Raw genomic sequence first — 17,986 nt, forward strand, 5'->3', positions numbered from 1 at the left:
GGGGAAGGATCTGTGCCCCTGACAAGTAAGAGATTGATGACTGAGGCAAAGCCAAGGGTCTTCCCACACCTATCCCATCTGCCTGCATGCTCGCTCTCCAGGAGTGGCTGAAGGTCCCTAAAAGTGTGTGGGGGAGCCACTGGTGCTCAAATTGTGGCCCTGCCCCCCCAGCTGCCCCTTCCCCCTGAGGCCCCTTCCTGTGCTGCCTCTTCCCCCCCAAGATTCTGCCCTCCATTCTCTCCTCTCCGCCCCTTCCCCACATGTTGCTTGCCCTTACGGCCTGTAAAAAGTAAGAGGGCCATGGTCCTCTGTCCCCTCATTCCAGCACCTCTGTTGCTATCTCACACTGTACCTGCACCTGCAACATGGAAAGGATACTTAAGGGAGCATGTGGGGTCTTACTCTTTATTACACCCCGAGGGCGGAGTCATCATGAGGCCTATTGAAGAGGGGAGAGAAAGTAAATGAATGAATTGAGGGAAATAAACCTGGAGGGGAAGGAGAAGGTAACAAAGGAAAGAAAAATCTGTGTGTTCCCAGGAATTGGGATGGGGTGTGGATAATTCAACTAAAAAAATTTCTTTGTGGTGTAAACAGTTGCGTGTACTTTTACTTTGTACATTTCATTACACTTCTGCCCACTGTGGAACTACTGTAATGCACACAAACATAGTTGGTTAAACTACTCAAGATGAGGATTTGGGGATAAATAACTGTCCTCCAACTTGACAAATGCCCAGGTGAGAAGGAGATGACACTATGTTTATTTGTATGTTTTCTGGAGTTTAAGTAACAGCTAGAGAGGGAATTTCATGCTGTGTGTCTGTAAAAATGGAGGAATCGATGGTTTGGAATCTTCTGGAACTTGTGAGGTCAATACACTGTTTAAGGATGAGAGCAAGAGAATGCTTTCTCTAGAAAATTCTGAAAATTAGAATGCTAGAAAACGTCACGCACACATACACGCGTTTGTAAAGTTTCTGTGATGGTTCAAACTTCTCCTGATTCTTTTCTCTGTAATGGCTAAAACCACTATGGTTTTGTTGTAGTGAATGTCCTGGGGTCCAGGTTAACCTGTAGTGTTCTTGTATGTTTTTTCTTTTTTAATTTTGGCATTAAGGTTTCAGCAAAGGCCTTGTAAAATGTCTGCATAATAAATTCATTTGTGTGTAATAGTCAGTGGAATGCTTTCCAATATGTCTAGTTGTCCAAGTTCGTTTATTACAAGTTCTGCCTTTGAAGTATATTGTGGTACTGGGAGTGGAAAAAGGATGATGCGATTGAGCTGCAAAGTTCAAGACTAGATCAGAGCTTCCTCAACGTCTGAAGGGGGTGGTACCACTGGTTTTGCTCTGCCCTAGAGATAGAAGCCAACTGTGGAAACCTGTGAAGTTCACAGATGTTCAGAGCTGGGATTCTGTTTCAGTTCCATCTCTAATAAACAAGTGAATGTTTAAAATTTGACAACCATAAGGCCTAGTCTACATGAGGGGCGGGAGGATTGATCTAAGTTACACAACTTCAGCTACGTGAATAATGTAGCTGAAGTCGACGTACTTAGATCTACTCACCGCGGGGTCTTCACTTTGGTGAGTCGACAGCTGATGCTCCCCAGACAACTCTGGTGAGCCTCTCACTCTGGTGGAGTACTGGAGTCAACGGGAGAGCGCTCAGAAGTTGATTTTTTGCATCTAGACTAGACACGATAAATCGACCCCCGCTGGATCGATCACTGCCCGTCGATCCTGCGGGTAATGTAGACAAGCCCTTAGTGTATTTCAATGTTTTCATGATACTCATCACCGTATTATCTGAGTGCCACCCAAACATGACTGGACTTATCTCAATACACTGCTGTGAGTAAGGCAGTATTAGTATCTCCATTTAAGGAAACTGAGGCACAGAGCGTATGGGCCTTTTGTTCAATCATAGAAATATAGGGCTGGAAGGGACCTCAAGAGGCAGGACCAAGTAAACATAGGCCATACCTGACAGGGGGTTATCCAACCTGTTCTTAAACATCTCCAATGATGGGATTCCACAACCTGACTTGGAAGCTTATTTCAGAACTTAACTGCCCTTATAGTTAGAAAGGTTTTCCTAATATCTAACCTAAATCTCCCTTGCTGTAGATTAAGCCCATTACATCATGTCCTATCTTCAGTGGACATGGAGAACAATTGAAGAATGTCCTCTTGTAACAGCCCTTAACATATTTGAAGACTGCTATCAGGTCCTCCTTCAGTCTTCTTTTCTCAAGACTAACAATGCCCATTTTTAACTTTTCCTTATAGGCCAGGTTTTGTGAACTTTTTATTGTTTATGTTGCTCTCCTCTGGACTCTCCTACAGTGAGGTGCCCAGGATTGGACAGAGTACTCCAGCTGAGGCCTTACCAGTGCTGAACAGCGCAGGATAATTACCTCCCATATCTTACATGTGACTCTCCTGTTTATACACCCCAGAATATTAGCCTTTTTAGCAACTGCATCACATTGTTGACTCCTATTCAATTTGTGATCCACTGTAACCTCCAGATCCTTTTCAGTAGTACTACTGCCTAGCTGGTTATTCCCCATTTTGTAGTTGTGCATTTGATATTTTTTCCTGCCAAAAATAATGCTTTGCACTTGTCTTTATAATATTTCATCTTGTTGATTTCAGACCAACTCTCCAACTTATCAAGGTCATTTTTAATTCTAATCCTGTCCTCCAAAGTGCCTCCCAGCTTGGTGTGCTCCACAAATTTTACAAGCATATTCTCCACTCCATTATTGAAGTCATTAATGAAAGTAGTGAATAGTACTGGACCCCAGGACACACTCCTCCACAATTCCACTAGATATGTCCCTCCCCCCCCCCCCCGTTTGACAGTTAACCATTGATAACTGTTCTTTGAATAGTCTTTAAACCAGTTTTGCATCCTCTTTATAGTAATTTCATGTATATTACATTTCCCTAGTAGCCTATGAGAATGTCATGGGGGACTGTCAAAAGCCTTACTAAAATCAAGATAGATGACATCTACAGCTTTCTCTCTATGCATGAAGCCAGTAACCCTGTCAAAGAAGGAAATTAGGTTGGTTTGGCATGATTTGTTCTTGATGACAAATCCATGTAAGTTATTTCTTGTAACTCTCTTATCCTCTGGTGCTTACAAGTTTGTTTAATCATTTATTCAAGTGTCTTTCCAGGTACAAAGGTTAGGCTGACTCGTCTATATTTCTCCAGGTAGTCTTTGTTCCTCTTTTTAATGGTTGGTACTATGTTTGCCCTTCCCCATTTCTCTGTGACTCATCCATCCTCCATGAGTGCTCAAAGATAATCACTATCAGTTCCGAAATTGCTTCAGCTTAAGTACCGTAGGATGAATTTCACCAGGCCCTGCCGACTTGTATACATCTAATTTATCTAAATATTTTTAACCAGGTTTTTTTTCATATTTTGGCTATCTGCCTCTTGTTGTTAATATTAAATTGTGTTAAGTATCTGATCACAACTTAAATTTTTAGTGAAGACTGAAGCAAAATAGGCATTAAAGACCTCATTTGTCTTGATGTCATCATCTGTTATTAGCATTCCTTCACTGCTAAGCAATGGACCTATACTTTCCTTATGCTACAGGGTTAGCTTGACGTAAGCTGCCTTGCGTTGACCTAGCTGTGGAAGTGACTTCACTTAAATTTGGCTCCTGCTGACGTAAATGCCTCTCTATGCCGAGTTAGTAACACCACCTCCCCAAGCAACATAGAGTAATGGTGGATGTAATTAGGTCGATACAGTGTCAATGTAGAAACTGCATTGCTTATATCGACTGTTACTGGCTTTCAAAAGCGATCCCACAATGCCCCACATTGACAATAGAATTGATACAAGTGTTCCTGGTGAGGATGGGCACCTCTGACATAAGGAGCCAAGTACGCGTGCACACAAAAAATTTAATAACTGTGGTGGCTATATGCCAACATAATTTTGTAGTGTAGGCATGGCCTTAGTCTTTCTCTTGCTCTTAAGATAGTATAGAGCCTCTTCTTACTGTCTTTTACATCCCTTGCTAAGTGTAACTCATTTTGTGCCTTAGCCTTGCTTATCACATAGCAAGTCTGTTAGAGCAAGGTATAGAATCTGTGTCTTCTAAGCAAGGTATAGAATCTCTGTCTTCTAAGTGCGAGTGGAGTTTATTCTTCACCACCACAAGACTGTACTTCCTCAGTGAGATGGAAGTTTTATCTTCCCGCTGCAATAAGACACTCTGCAATGAGCTCCAGGGGTATGATCACTGTGAAGAAGCCAGCTGTGTATGGGCCCAGGCAACCTCGAGCCATCTTGAGCAATTGCTTCCACGAAGAAGGAAAAGAGAGAATTAATTTAATGTTTACAAGTACCTTAGTAAAACTAATTGCGATTAGAAGAAATACATCTGTTCATTTAGGAAACAGTGAACTCAAAGAGGGGTTTTGCATGTGTGAGTGAAGTATGCTAGAATTAGCCTTTGTATAGCAATGGAAAGTGTTCTGGTTGCCAAAATGTCCTAAAAAGTAGTTTGATGATTCATTTTATGCTATAAGTAAGTAAATTAGATTGTTCTGCTTATATACATTCCAGTCAGCTAGTGTTCTAGCAGAATTAGTGAATGAAGGGGAAAACTAATCTAGATTTTAGACCTAGTAATACAATGATGGATACCTTGGTAACAATTGCTACAATTTTGAGGCAAATTCTAGTAAAAGTTGTAATTATTTGGGACCTCATTATTTTCTTCACTTTGGACCATATTGTCCCACTCCTCCCTAGTGGACAGGAAAGTCTTTAAGGCTCTGCCGGGGGGAAAGTCCAATGTCTTTTCCTACAACCCCTCCAGCAAAGTGATTGTGAGTTCAAACCCATATTCTATGTATTGGTTGAAATTGCTGCAAGTGTGGGGGGCTCTGTGAAGTCCCTGTGCCTTTTCACATGGTCTCCATCAGCTCTCTCCTCTGGGAATCTTTGCTGCATTTGGGGAAATAGGGGAAGGGGGTAATTTCTCAGAGCAGCACTCTCTGTCCAGTAGTCCCTTGTCTGGCTCTGTTTGGTCTTGTGTTCTCCACATCAGTAAATTTTAGTGAATCTACTGTATGCAAGTTGTTGCAAACTAAATGGCTTGTTTGTTTGAATGATGCAATAAGAAACTAGGCAAGGATTGCAGTAATTTTGTTTATAGAAAGCATTATCTTGTTTATTTAAGATCTGCTTACAGTTTAGAAGAAAACACACAAACTTCTGCAACTGTGTGTGAGGACTGAAGATAAGGATACAGACCACTACAGAAGTACAACTTATTTATTTTTTGTTTTAATAATGTAGTGGAGATTATTTAAGGGGATATAACTGAGGAACTTTGTGTTTTGTTTCTGGTGCCAAAGTCAACAATTAAAATGGAACTTTATAATAGCTCTGCAAACAAAGGGGGGAGTACAAGGGATCAGAGCTTCAGAAGCCACACTGATAATAGTACAGAATCCTTAACACAGCATGCAAATATCTTAAAAGTAGCTCTTTAACATAGGCTTCTTCAGAATTAGCAGAGTACTCAAGTGAGCTAATATCTCTTCTTTTCAAAAAACCAAACCAAACCCAACCACATATTGTTTTTCCCATAACATCTCCGTTATAAAGGTGTAGGTAAGACACAGAAGTTCTTTCAGTGAATAAGAATGAAGGTCTTAGTGAGATATGTAAGTGTAATGACTAAGAATCATTCTGCAAATGCAGTCATTTATAAATGTCGCTTGACAGATGAGCATCTGCCTTTGGATTTGCAACTTGATTATTTTGTTTGGATTATGAAACTTTAGAAATGTAGAAAAGTTTAAATCCAATCCAACAGCTGTTTGGAAGCTTAGTTCTGAGTTATGCTTTAGTTCCACTAGATGGCAGTACAGAGCACTTTGGTTTTGTAAAAATGTAACTAGGCTGGCCAGAATACAGGAATTCCGTTTTGTAAAAAAACAATTGAGATTTTGAAATTTGTTTTATTATAGTGTGGAACAGAGACTTTTCTCTTATTTTTTCATGAAAAATTTTGAGAGGCAAACAGATTCCAGAATAGCCTGTAGTCATGTGGCTAGGGCACTCACCAGGGATATGGGAGACCCAAGTTCAAGTCCCTGCTTAAGATCAGGCAGGACTTGAACGTGGGTCTCCCACATCCCAGGTGAGTTGCTCTAGCCACAATTCTTGACCAGCTATCAGTGTAACTCTGAGTTTAAAGGAATAGTAGATAGATAGATTAAAATATATTTGTGTGTTTTTGAAGATCCTTTAGATTATTACATGTGAAAGAATTTAGAAATCTTACTTACATTTCAGCATTAATGGTGATTGTTTACTTTTTGCATTTGACTCCGATTGGACGCTTTCTGGGTCTCAGTGCATTATCATGATGCTGCAATGTTTGGATTGCAAATGGGATTAAAATAAGAGAAAATCATAGACGCTTTATTGTTGATCTGAGGCCTTGTCTACGTGACAGGGAAAAGTCGATCTAAATTACGCAATTTGAGTTACGTGAATAGCGTAACTCAAGTCGACGTAGCTTAGATCTACTTACCATGGGGTCCACACTACACGATGTCGACGGGAGAGCGATCTGTGGTCAATTTAGCGGGTCTTCGCTAGACCCTCTAAATCAACTGCTGATGCATTGATCACCGCGTGTCAATCCCCCAGTAAATGTAGACAGGCCCTTAGATTTCATTTTTGCAAAAAGTAAATGTGGGGCTTACATCAACATGAGAATTTCCTTTTTAAGATTATTACATTTCTCATATAACTTATGTTGCCATGCTAACATACAATGATTTGAGCTGGATATTTCTTTCTGTTTTAAATGTTTGTATAAATTTGACATAAGTGATATGGAGGGCTTTTTCTGTGCAATTTGAGGGAGAGGGGAAATGCAGTATTAACATCTTTCTAGTTCAACAACGGGATTAGAAAGAATTTGAGGGAACTGTCAGTCAGCTGCCAGCTGAATATCCCTTCCTGAAGTGTAGCTTTTTCTTACATGTAAGTGCCTTTGTGTTTACTTCAATTTTAGTCAGTCTGCTTCTGCTTCTGTATATGTGTTTGTTACATAATTGTTTTGGAGAGTTTGGGCCTAATACGTACAAGTTTTTCCAGTTGGACCAGGAAGAAATTAGGGGTTCATTCATGTAGTGTAATCTTTTCCTCAGCATTATCTTTAATCAGCCTACTATTGAACTTGCTTCCACAATATCTCCTTTTATTAAACCTTCATGTGGCTCAACAGGTTGCAACTTGCACCAGTGTATAAGGGAGTCTGAGTATTAGTATAACATTTTTAGAACCTCACATTATTCTGAATTTATCCCCCTGGTTTTGTTCCTGTGTTTTACACTGTACTCCTGGGGAAATTCTGTGCCAATTTTTTTTTTAATTCTGTGCGCAATATTTTAAAATTCTGCAAAATTCTGCATATGTTATTTGTCAAAATAACACAATTATACCAGTTTCAATTATTTTGGTAGTTTATTTAAAAATACCTGTCAACAAGTAACAATATAGACAACGAAAAAGATTCAGGAAATATTTTTTGACTAATAGATTCCTTACTAGGCATATTAATACAGAACTTTGAGTAATAATTCCTTAAAACTACAATACAGAAACATATTTCCTGCACCCCTAAGAATCAGTGCAAAGGGTTGGTGGAGTCAGGGGTAATGGAGGAGCTAAGGGAGAGGGAAGTAATTGCTGGGAAGGCACATGGGAGTGAACGTGGAGGGTTGTTGGGGTTCGGCGGGTGGGTGGGAGAAGTAGAGAATGTTTTTTCTTGCAGGGGAGGGATTGTTAGTGAGTTGGGGAGCCTCCCCCATGCAGACCCTGACTGGCCCTTACCCTCTCCCAATCGGTCGGGCACATCTGCCCCTTTCCCCATATGCCCCTGCACTCCAACTCTCATTCAGCCCTGGCTTCAGTCTGTCCCTCCCAGTAGGCCTTCTGAACCCCTGTTTAGGTGACACCCCCCCCAACAGACCCGTGTGCCCTGTGCTGTCTGTCCCCTTCTCCCCTCCCGCCCCCCACATCCCATGCTTCTTCATCTGGCCCCACAAACAGGGCTTTGTGAGGAACGCAGCCTCTGCTCTCTCCCTGTTGGCTGCTGACTGCTGCAGCCAGTGAGTGGTGAGCTGGCTGCTTCTATTTTGGTGTCAAAGCAGCCCCTGGTGGGCAAAAAAGTAACTGCAGCACCTCCCCAGCAGAATGTATTTTCTGCAGCGAAAAAAAGTCTGCAGGGCACATGAATTCTGCGTGTATGCAGAAGCGCAGGATTCCTCCAGGAGTAACGTTTGTAGGCTGGCTGTACTGTTCTAACCCTCACAAAAATGACTTATCATGAAATTATCCCAGTGAGAAAAATGTAAAAATGGCAAAATAAAATAAATATGATCAAGTTAAACATCATAATGATGAAGTCTCCGATGTGTTCAACATACAGTTTGAGATATTTCTTTGTATAAGGCTTTGGAAGCAGACTTAGAAGATGATATTGTATTTATGTAATAGGTTTACCATTCTTCCAAAAATCTTCCTATTGAGCACTGAAGATGGTTTACTATAGCCCACATCCACTTGTCTCCATCTGTAAAAGTGGTTAGCACCTTATCCTACCATGAGTCAAGACAAGAGGCTGAATTGTTTTCACTGTTTGATTATACAAAGTTGCCAGCAGGACTGTGATCTCATTACCAAGCATATTCCAATTAATTCTTCTAATGTGCACAGAGGAGAAATGTCTCTTAAACAGCAAAGAACATTAGGCAGTGGCTCTTGAAGAGCTGCAATCAATAGTCATTGCTGCTTTATCTATCAGCCATCAGAGTGAATCCATGTCTTGTTCTCAAACTTTAATTCTTCAGAAAAATGATGTGTAATTTCATAATACTGCTAAACAGCTGGCAGTGTTCAATAAAAGTAGCTTCCTTGCGGTTTGCATTAACCATTGTTCAAAAAATCACTGTTGGAGTGCCAGACATTTGTGCTTCTCATGTAAGAAAAAAAACAATGGGTGTGGGTTTTAACTTTTGCCTCTATGAAGAAAACATTACCATGTATATGGGTACGTTTAGTATGTTCATGTCTATAGTGAATTTTTGTAAAACATTTTCAAATGGAAAAAAAACAGTTACATCCTAGATTAGACAGTAGTCTCTCATGTTATATCAGGTAGTCAGGAAAGATAAGATTAGTATTCAGACAGAAGATGTTACTCTCTATACGATACCAAAATTGTAAACAATGATCTTTTCTTTTTAACCAACTTTTAGAAGTTAATGAGTTTCATTATGTAATAGCAACTATGGTGTATTCTGTGCAAGATTCACTTTATTACAAACTGGAGGTGGGAAAGGTGACAATTTTGCATATTTATCATAATGTTGTATCTGAGATTTTTACATAGATTTTATTTATAACTGTATGACCAAACTCCACACTAATAAATGACCTTGCAACCTTATTGCCTTCACTGAGAATAGAGTAAAATTTGACCAGTGGTCTATATTTGATGAAGGGTCTATATAGATGGAAGGTCACCTTTCAAGGATTTTCTAATTACAATTGTTACAAGATGTTTTACATGCATTAAACATGCATTAAGGATTATTAGATACTCAGATGCTGTAGTGATGAGGGACATATGAATCAGGCATCTAAAATAATCTGAACATCCATATATCAAAGTGACTTGAGATACATAGGTAGGTAGAATATTTATTATTTTAATGTCCTTCTCTTTTACAGAAGCATTCTATAAAAGGATATATTTATTTAAGGCAGGTACCACATCTTCCTCTATGTTTTAAAAGTGGCTAACACACTGTAGGCACTAATGCAAGATTAATAACAAATCCTCCTAGTCATAATAATCCACTTGATAGTAGTAAATATTTTTTACAGTAACATACAAGGCAGGAGTATTGTGTTAGATCAATTAGATTTGTTTAAAGGGATGCATGCTTTCTGATGAGCTGCTAGCATTTTCTTTGAGAATATTATACTCTTGTATATTTATAACAGCACTTGGGTGGTTAATGTATTGTGCAAATGGAGTTAGTGAAAAGCTTTTTTTATTTTTCAGTATGATATGCATATTCGTTTTCTGTACGGATGCATAACCATTTCTTATAAGCTTGCAATGGTGGTTCCGTTTTGTTCAAGATCCTTTTAATGCACTTTACCTGCCAAATGGCTGCTAATTTACTATATTTTTTTGAGAATATAATGGGCAACGTCTCTGGTTTTAAACGTATTAGCTGAGCTAATTTTACAGATTTAACAGCTTTATGTAATGATCTCCATATTGGACATCTTGTACATACACCTGACTACACACATAGTGCAAGTGCAGGCACAACATGAGAGCATGTGTTCAAGTGTGTCTGAAATATCCACTGGAGTGTGCACCTGGTTCACTTGCAGGCATATGTGTACACTGACCTTCAGCCGCTCTTTTAGGTTGGTGTTTATTAAAACCAGGCCCAAAGAATACAAGACAGGGGCTAGCACCAGCTCCCCAATCTGTTTTTTTTCTGTAAGCAGTCAGCCCTTTAGTCAAACCCCATTGATTTAAATCAACCTTTCTATTTCCCCCACGACATATTTTTTTCGTTTGAAATTCATTCTTTCTCCCCGATTTTTACTTCAGCTGAACACTCTCACTGTGTCTCTCCCTTCATTTGTTTGCTTTGCTACTGGCTGTCTCCTCTTCAGTTCTCTGGTTTTGTTTGTTTTTCCTCCAGGTCCATTTGTTCCTTTACCTTACCAGCGTATTGCCCTATGCCCTCCGTTTCCTCTTCCCATCCCAGGTACTCTGTTTTCTCTTTCATCTCCCTCCATCCTGCCTCAGGTTCTCTCTTCTGTTCCTCATCTCTGTTGCCCCCAGTTTTCTCTCCTAGTTTCCAGAGTCTGTCTTCCTTTAAGGCTGCTGTACAAAGCAAGGAAGGGATAGTAAGAAAGGAGGGCAACACTGACCCTTTCCCCTGCACAGTGCCACTTACAGGGAAGGAGGGGAAGGACTGCATCAGATTTAATGGAGGATGACTGCTCCTCTGGTCAGTTCCAGGAGGGAGGAGAGGATAATGGAGATGCTGTGCTTGGCCAACCTTAATGTGCATTTTTGCTGAAAAGTGTCTGAAAATGGGACCCCCCCTTACTCCAAGATCTGCTTACTTGAGTGATTTAAAAAAAAAAAAGACAAACATTTTACTCCATTTTACCCCAGAACCAGCATAGCTAAGGCCACGTCTGTACTACACCATGGAAAGGGTTTTTCCATTGCAGTAGGAACTCCACTTCCCTGAGTGATGGTAGCTAGGCTGATGGAAGCATTCATCCGTTGACCTTGCTACATCTACACCAGGAGTTAGGTTGGCATAGTGCTCCGGGTATGACGTTTTTTATACAGATGTTGGTCCAATAAAACATGTTACCTCACCCACATGGTCTCTCTAATATCCTGGGACTGACACAGCTACAACAACACTGCATACAAGTCTTGTATCTGTCATTAGTGCTCTTTTACAAATCTCTCTCCAGCTACCTTTTCCACTGATTTGTTGCTGCAGAACACTTCAGTGGGATAGAATCGTAAGACTTGAGAGGTCATCTAATCCAGTCCTCGGCACTGATGGCAGGACTAAGTATTATCTAGACCATCCCTGACAGGTGTTTGTCTAACCTGCTCTTAAAAATGAAGAAGTGGAAGAGAGTGTTGCATGTAGATATTGCTTACTCTTACTAGTTGAGAGGAGACTTCTTTAACTTGGTGTGCCAGGGCACCTGCAGAACGGGCAGGTGAATAGGTGATATCAGTATGCTGTTTCAACTAGGGATTATGTTCTCATTATTAGCCCTTGTTTCCTCACATCCCTTTCTAAGAAAAATGTGGTGGTCCCTTTGTAATTAGGGCCCTACAAAATTCACAGTCCATTTTGGTCAATCTCACAGTCATAGGTTTTTTTAAAAAGTAAATTTCATGATTTTAGCTATTTAAATCTGAAAGTTCATGGTGTTGTAATTATAGGGGTCCTGACCCAAAAAGGAGTTGTGGAGGGATCACGAGATTATTGTAGGGGGGGGTTGCAGTACTGCTACCCTTACTTCTGTGCTGCTGCTGGTGGTGGAGTTGTCTTGAGAGCTGGGCAGCTGAAGAGCGGCGGCTGCTGACCAAGAGCCCAGCTCTGAAGGCAGAGCTGCCATCAGCAGTGGTGCAGAAGTAAGGGCCTGGTATAGCATTGCCACCCTTACTTCTGCGCAGTTGCTGGCAGGGCACAGCCTTGAGAGCTGGGTGCCCGCTAACACCCATCGCTCTCTGGCCGCCTAGCTCTGAAAACAGTGCAGAAGTAAGCGTAACAGTACCGTGACCCCACTACAATAACCTTGCGACCCCCCTGAAAATCCCTTTTGGGTCAGGACCCCCAATTTGAGAAATGTTGGTCTCCCTTATGAAATCTGTATAGACTAGGGTAAAAGCACACAAAAGATCAGATTTCATGGGGGTAGACCAGATTTCACGGTCCATGATGTGTTTTTCATGACTGTGAATTTGGTAGGACTCTATTTGTGATGAACCAGTGCCAACAGGTATCAGCATAAATTGCAGCACTGTAGTACTGAATAACTATTAAAGAACCATAGTCACATTTTCTCTCTTACACACATATAATGTGCTAGGCTCTGTCATCTTGAGAAATCACTTACTGTATTTTAACCTCTGTGCCTCAGTTTCCCCACCTGTAAACCAGAACAACAATACATATGTACCTAACAGAGGTGCTGTGTGGGCTAATTAGTAAACATTTCTAAAATACTTTAAAGATGAAGAATGCCATTCGAGTGTTTCTGATAGTTTACTTTTAGTCGTATAATTTTATTTACAGTAAAAGCTGTTTTATCTGGCACTTCACCAACCGGAAAGCTCTATAAATTGCCATTTCTGATCTTCATTGAAACTGTTTTATAGTCCAGTTGGCGTGGGGCCAGTGAGGGGTTGGGAGGGGCTGTGGAGCATAGGCTCTGGGAGGGAGTTTGAGTGTGGGAGGGCACTTGGGGTACGTGAGGGAATGTGGGGTGCTGGATCCCGGGGCCACTCACCTCGGGTGGCTCCCCGCAAGAGGTGATTTGTCCCGGCTGCTGCTAGGCGGAGGCATGGCAGGTGGCTCTGTGCGCTGCCCCTGCCCTAAGCACTAGCAACACAGCTCCCATTGGCTGGAACTGTGGCCAATGGGAGCTGCGAGCGTGGCACCTGCAGGCAGAGGATCAGGCAGTGCACAGAGCCTTCTGCCACACCTCCGCTTAGGAGTAGCTGGGACAGGTCGCCGCTTGTGGGGAGCCGCTTGAGGTGAGCAGCCCCCAGATCTGGCACTCTGCATCCCTTCCTGTGCCCCAAGCCCTCTCCCTCACCAAACTCCCTCCCTCTTAGTTAACCTGTATTTTTTCACTTTTCGGCACCCCCATGCCCCCAACATGCCAGATAAAACAGCCTTTACTGTATTTAGATATGATTTTACATTTTGTAGTATACATTTTTATTATTGTAAATGTCAAGATTACAAAAAAGGCACATTTAGAGTATTACTTTTCCATAACTATTTATTAAAGGAAAAATATAGTGCAGAATGTCAAAATGTCTTGAAGATTTTATTAAATTTTTAGTACAGCAAGAAATTTGAGAAAACATACATTAAATAAATAAAATATAATTAATATTAAAACAAACTAAATGTGTATTAAACTAATAATAAATTGACACTAAATTAAGTACAAACCCATGTAAGTTTTTATATCTTGTTTTAAGTTCAGCCATGATATGTGGTATGAATATGTATATTTATATTTGTTATGCATATAGGAAGCTTTGTATTCCATTACATTGCCTGTAAATGCAATTTAACTCACGTCTTTATTAGTTTGTTTCTGGTTTTTATTTTTGCAAGAACCCAGTCTTACGGAAATACAAAATATCATGAAGTGGCAGAGTCAGATTGTCATTATTATAATGCAGAGTTTGCACAGGCAAACTATATATTTTGTGACAATTTCTGCTCTCTTTTTTCATCCACAAAACCTCGCTGAGGACACAGATTGGCCCTATGAGATTAATTGTATTGTGTGGATCTGGTGAAATTAAAATCCACAGAAGAGAAGCTTTGTGTCATCAGAACCCTTCAGTACAATTTCTGTCTCATAATGCACTTTCGGGTCTGTTTTTCTTTTCTACTGTATGTGATACTCCAAGTATACTTTAAATCAATGCTTAATTTGTAAAGAAAGAAATGCTGATGCTCGAGCAATAATCATGATACTGTTGCTAGAACAAAATGGTGTCCTCCGCACAGAGTGATCTCCCGGACACCTTGCATGCAAGTGTAGAATTGTTTGATTTACTAAAAATATAATGGCATGCCGCTGACAGAAGAGGTGCCGGTCCTGCGCCATGCCATGAAAAAAGGTGCTGGGGGTTGTGCCAGGGCAAGACCCAACATAAATTAAGCTATGTTTTAAATCAGCATTTCACGTATCAGGATCAGATTGTGTACTTCTGAAGATGCACTCTTTGGGCAAACTCAAATTACAAAACTGGAAACAAACCACTTTCTACTCCCTCTTTTCCCTGTTGTGCGTTTTATAAAATATTGCTGAATAGCTTTCTCAGCTAGTCAGTATCCAGCTGATTTATACCATTTTTTTGTTTTTCTACCTCAGAATTGCCAGCTCTAGTGCTATAAATAGAAGTAAGGTTTATACAGCTTTTAAAAGAAAAATTGCATCAACAGTTTAACTTACGTAATTAAGAAAAACTAAAAAAGTTTTATATTTGGAACAAAACAGGCTTATTAATTCATGCTTTTGCTTTATTGCTGCTATAAATCCTCTTGTTCTTTTAGTTTTTTACTGTTTAGTTATACTGTGATTTTTTTTAATTAAAACCCCCTCAATATTTTAATACAATTTTGGGGTCCTCAGCCTTAAATGTAGTCAGATGTCAATGGAAAAATAGTCTCAACTCAGAACATTGTCAAAATTTATCCCTAACTTGACTCTGCCTCTAGTAAAATCCTTATCCATGCATTTAATCACTTCCATCACCACAACTGTGATTCTCTCTTTATTTCCCAAATCTCACAGTCCAAGGATCTGTTCGCTGTTACAAACCCAGAGTAACTCCATTATCATTAGTGTAACCCATAGCCTCTAAATTTCAGAAGTCCAGAATGTTTTAGACAAACTATTCGGTTGTTCCAGGAATGAAAAATAAAGTGGAAGCCATTAAAAAGTCAATATTATCCTGTTGTTACCACCCAATGATTACAGGTATTTGTGTTCTGTGGGAGAAAACTTTGATAATCTAATTGTGGAAGCTTTTGGCAAAGTACAACATTTCTAATAGCAGCCGCTGTATATCTCTCCACTGAATGAAACTCAGAGGACCAAATCCTCACCTGGTGTAAATCAGTATAGCTGCATTAGAGCTGGAGCTACACTGATTTACATCAGCTGACAGTCCGGCCCAAAATTGTCCTCCTAGTTTGCCAAAACTGTCTCCTGACTCCTTCCATTATACATTTTCCCATATATCTGCCTATTATTGCTTAGTGTTTTCATGTCTAGTCTCCAAACCTTCCTTTTCCTTCAACTTCAGCTAAAAACTTTAGAAAAAAAATCCTTCCTTCACACCATTCACCTAATTTAATAAATCTTTCCATTCTGTCCTTACTATGACCAGTTTGCAAGAATACATACTTGCATCTTAACCTTTTGTAAAAAGCTCACCTGGATTTTTGTTTCCCCTATTCCATCTTTCTCATATTCTCCTTCAGTTGTTCATATAGGAGATGATGTATCCAACTTGCTTTTAAAGTGTTATTTTTATTCTTCCTCTTGCTTTTTTTGAGACATTGAATAAGTGACATTCTGTGAAAATAAGTTGTAGAATGTTGTGTTGTACTAATAAAGTGTTGTATTGTTTAAAGGTTCCTCTTGTTCTTTTACTGTACTCTTCAGTGTATTTATGTGCATGGGAAACATCTGAGTAACTTCTTTTTGCTATAAGGCAATTGAAAGGGACGCTGCTAAAAGTATTGCAGCTTTGGAGAGGGAAGGGAATAATTGGAAGAATGGCAAAGTTGGCCAAACTTGTGAACTTAATCCTTATTTTTCACCATCATTTTCATGAAATCATTAAAGCTTTGTGTAACCCTTCTGCCCGTCAGAGTTGGCAGCAACAAGGGCCAGGTTCAATATCTAGGGGATCCATTCCAATAACACAATGCAAACCGGCTCGAGCCCCCACCCAGTGACCTGGGACAAATATATACCACCCCCGCTGGGCGCCTCTGTCATAAATATAAAGGGAAGGGTAAACCCCTTTGAAATCCCTCCTGGCCAGGGGAAAGCTCCTCTCACCTGTAAAGGGTTAAGAAGCTAAAGGTAACCTCGCTGGCACCTGACCAAAATGACCAATGGGGAGACAAGATACTTTCAAAAGCTGGGAGGAGGGAGAGAAACAAAGGGTCTGTGTCTGTCTGTAGTCGTCTTGGCCAGGGACAGAACAGGAATGGAGTCTTAGAACTTTTAGTAAGTAATCTAGCTAGGTATGTGTTAGATTATGATTTCTTTAAATGGCTGAGAAAAGAATTGTGCTGAATAGAATAACTATTTCTGTCTGTGTATCTTTTTTGTAACTTAAGGTTTTGCCTAGAGGGGTTCTCTATGTTTTTGAATCTAATTACCCTGTAAGATATCTACCATCCTGATTTTACAGGGGGGATTTCTTTATTTCTATTTACTTCTATTTTTTATTAAAAGTCTTCTTGTAAAACACTGAATGCTTTTTCATTGTTTTCAGATCCAAGGGTTTGGGTCTGTGGTCACCTATGCAAATTGGTGAGGCTTTTTACCAAACCTTGTCCAGGAAGTGGGGTACAAGGTTTTGGGAAGTATTTTGGGGGGAAGGACGCGTCCAAACAGCTCTTCCCCAGTAACCAGTATTAGTTTGGTGGTGGTAGCGGCCAGTCCAAGGATAACGGGGGTAATATTTTGTACCTTGGGGAAGTTTTGACCTAAGCTGGTAAAGATAAGCTTAGGAGGTTTTTCATGCAGGTCCCCACATCTGTACCCTAGAGTTCAGAGTGGGGGAGGAACCGTGACATGGGATCACCATGTCACGGTTCCTCCCCCACTCTGAACTCTAGGGTACAGATGTGGGGACCTGCATGAAAAACCTCCTAAGCTTATCTTTACCAGCTTAGGTCAAAACTTCCCCAAGGTACAAAATATTACCCCCGTTATCCTTGGACTGGCCGCTACCACCACCAAACTAATACTGGTTACTGGGGAAGAGCTGTTTGGACGCGTCCTTCCCCCCAAAATACTTCCCAAAACCTTGTACCCCACTTCCTGGACAAGGTTTGGTAAAAAGCCTCACCAATTTGCATAGGTGACCACAGACCCAAACCCTTGGATCTGAAAACAATGAAAAAGCATTCAGTGTTTTACAAGAAGACTTTTAATAAAAAATAGAAGTAAATAGAAATAAAGAAATCCCCCCTGTAAAATCAGGATGGTAGATATCTTACAGGGTAATTAGATTCAAAAACATAGAGAACCCCTCTAGGCAAAACCTTAAGTTACAAAAAAGATACACAGACAGAAATAGTTATTCTATTCAGCACAATTCTTTTCTCAGCCATTTAAAGAAATCATAATCTAACACATACCTAGCTAGATTACTTACTAAAAGTTCTAAGACTCCATTCCTGTTCTGTCCCTGGCCAAGACGACTACAGACAGACACAGACCCTTTGTTTCTCTCCCTCCTCCCAGCTTTTGAAAGTATCTTGTCTCCTCATTGGTCATTTTGGTCAGGTGCCAGCGAGGTTACCTTTAGCTTCTTAACCCTTTACAGGTGAGAGGAGCTTTCCCCTGGC

The 17,986-nt window shown here is 40.4% G+C and overlaps 1 protein-coding gene across 1 annotated transcript in view; it reads left to right on the forward strand.

Moving 5' to 3' along the window:
* The window catches only part of ZNF704 (zinc finger protein 704), a 139,700-nt gene that overhangs the window by 44,495 nt on the left and 77,219 nt on the right, over nucleotides 1-17,986 (forward strand). The window lies entirely within an intron of this gene.

Source organism: Lepidochelys olivacea, assembly GCF_965140295.1.
Source record: "Lepidochelys olivacea isolate rLepOli2 genome assembly, chromosome: 2".
Lineage (NCBI taxonomy): Eukaryota > Metazoa > Chordata > Testudines > Cheloniidae > Lepidochelys > Lepidochelys olivacea.